The sequence below is a fragment of the Galeopterus variegatus genome, unplaced genomic scaffold (genome assembly GCF_000696425.1).
Source record: "Galeopterus variegatus unplaced genomic scaffold, G_variegatus-3.0.2 Scaffold2764, whole genome shotgun sequence".
Taxonomy (NCBI): domain Eukaryota; kingdom Metazoa; phylum Chordata; class Mammalia; order Dermoptera; family Cynocephalidae; genus Galeopterus; species Galeopterus variegatus.
The window spans coordinates 233,596-236,374 of NW_007728875.1; positions in this window are offsets into that span (position 1 = coordinate 233,596).

Here is a 2,779-nt window from a genome sequence, read left to right on the forward strand (position 1 = left end):
GTTGTGTCTAGTTATGATCCTTTTCTATCTCTTATTGGTTATCTAGTCTGAGCAATATGGGTAGCATTTCTTTAATCAATTGAAAATAAATTCAGAAGTCCTGAGAAGCTAAGTGTCTAGTTCAATGGAGCCAGAATTGCACTTGAATCAAGAATTCCTGGACTTGGTCCAACATGCTGTCTGTATTTATACAAAGAAAAATGCAGAATATTTGGACTGGAATCCTGAATTGATTATATTTTCAATATTTGAAAGGACCATACTTGTCTCTTCTCCAACTGTTAAATATTTTTATGATCCAGGCTATGGTTTGCGACATTGGGTATAAAGAAAATTGCATGTTGGAAATAGAACGAATGCTCATGGCAAGAAAATTGCTACTCTTAGTTGTCTTTTTAAAGGTTCTGAGATTCATGACGGTGCATCTGCACCAGAAAGAAACCAAGTTCAGATCTGGCTCTAATGAAATTNATTCATGACGGTGCATCTGCACCAGAAAGAAACCAAGTTCAGATCTGGCTCTAATGAAATTGTTTCTAAAACAGAGCTGAGTAGTTAATCTGAGAATATAGAAACTAAATGTAAGTCCTTCCTTCTTGACCTATATTATGACCTGCCACACAAATCCTAGTGAACTTCCCAAGCCAGTTCAAATGACCTGCATCATTGAGTCACCCCGTTGCACTCATCACCTTCCCCCATATTTCCAACTTTTCCCTTTTCTCATTTTGATTTATGGTACTTGGAGTTTTTTGATACTTTCTTTTGCCTTTTGTCTAATCATTCTCCATGTCCTGCAAATTATTTTCTTCAAATGTCTCCTATGTATGTCCCCTTTTTATGATTCCCTTAATATTACTATGTTGTAGGATACCATTACTTTGTGTCTGGGCCTCAGTATGTACTAGACATGTCATTAGGTCTGTGCAGCCCTGGCCCCATCTTCTGGAAACTGCCTGCTCCTGTCTATGTGGTTAGGGCACTTCCATTTTGCACAACTTGATCATATTCCACTGGTCACAGTTGATGCACCCAAACTAGGCTAATCAACAGCTTTCCCTAGGATTGATGAAAAGCATCAGTTTCTGTGGTGGTGGGAAATGTAGGATGAGGGTTGTTGGTAGTCATGCTTCTCTTGATGTGTACGAAAAAATGGAAAGATCATCTGCCTGCAGAGAGAGAGAGAAAGAGAGGGAAACTCATGGATAGGAGCAGAAACAAAAGTTAGAGGCATAGATCTAAGTGAGCATTTCTCTGGTTTATACTTAGGCCTGCTGTCTCTCAATACTTTGTTGTTAATGTTGTTGTTGTTGTTTGGGTGGCTGGCCAGTACAGGGATGGAACCCTGGACCTTGATGTTATCAGCGCCATGCTTTAACCAGCTGAGCTAACTGGCCAGCCCCCAATCCTTTGGTGTCTTTATAGTGAATTCCTTCTTAAGTTACTCCAGTAATTTAAATAGTTGTAACTAAAACCTCATGGCACCTCCTAATTGTTCTCCCCACTTCCTGTCTTTCCCTATTTTATTAATTTTTAATTTATTATTATTATATTCATTCTTACAAATCGTGATATTTCTTTATGCCTTTTACCCGACCTATCACTTCCCAAACCCCCTCCCTTCCTCTCCACCATCTCCATCATTTGTTTTCTCCTTCTGAAATTTCAACATATTGTTGTGGTCTTTTCTTTCTTTCCTTCATTTCTTCCTATTCTTATCCATCCTACAAGCCACTGTAGGGGAGGCAAAACTTCACCTCTACCCTATTAGGGTTTTTCGGATGGGCCTGAAAATTAAATTCACATATGATAGATGGTCAGGAGAAAAGCATACAGATTTATTTAGTACAAGTTTTACATAGCACAAGAACCTTTATAAGAAAATGAAGACTCAAGCAGTTAGAGTTGAACGCTTACGCACTGAATTGGACAGAAAGTAGTCAGTTGTGGGAGTTCCAGTCAAGATGGCAGAATAGATGGTCCCCAGCGTCACCCTCTCCCACAAATCAACCAATTTACAACTAAAAAAAAGCAACAACAGCCAAACTGGGGCCACTAGAGCTCAGGGGAAGAGGAGAAGAGACCTACAGAGTGCATGAAAGCAGGAGAAGCCACGATAGGAGAAAGCAAGAACTGCTCCAACCGTTTCGAGCCCCAGCGTCTTTAAGGCTGGCTCTGGTGGGCACATGGAGCAGGAGATGGCAAAAGCTGCAGCTGTGCTCTTCAGATGAAGTTGCTTGGAGGTGGCAAGGGACAAGAGGGCCTTGGTGGCCCCCAGGCCAGCAAGACCACTACACTAATAAGGTTCCCATGGACACACATAGGAGTGAGCAGCCACAACTGAAAAAAAGGAGACACTCAGAGGCTGGTGAGTCATTGCAAGGGACTTGAGTACAGCCCGTCCCATGCGAAGTGTTTAGAGTATGGGTGGTGGGGGAGACAAGCCCACCAGGGAAACACTGAGGCATAGCAAAGACAGCTGATCTGGTCCCCAGTCAGCACAGGACCACTCAGAGGAGACTGGTCAGGAATGCAGAATTTCATGGAGTGCAGTTTGATGAAATGACTCAGGCCTGGACTAGAGTCACTACATAACCTGGGTGCACTAGATCTCACTAGACCTGGAAGCACCTATAAAGTCAGCCATTAAAACCTGAGCTGCACAAAAAGTCTTCCCTAGGGAGTCAGCAGCACAGCAGCAATTTAGTTCAACCACAGAGCTCAAGTGCTGGTCTCCACAGGAAGTTTCCCCATTTTAGAAGTAAGCAAAGGACAACAA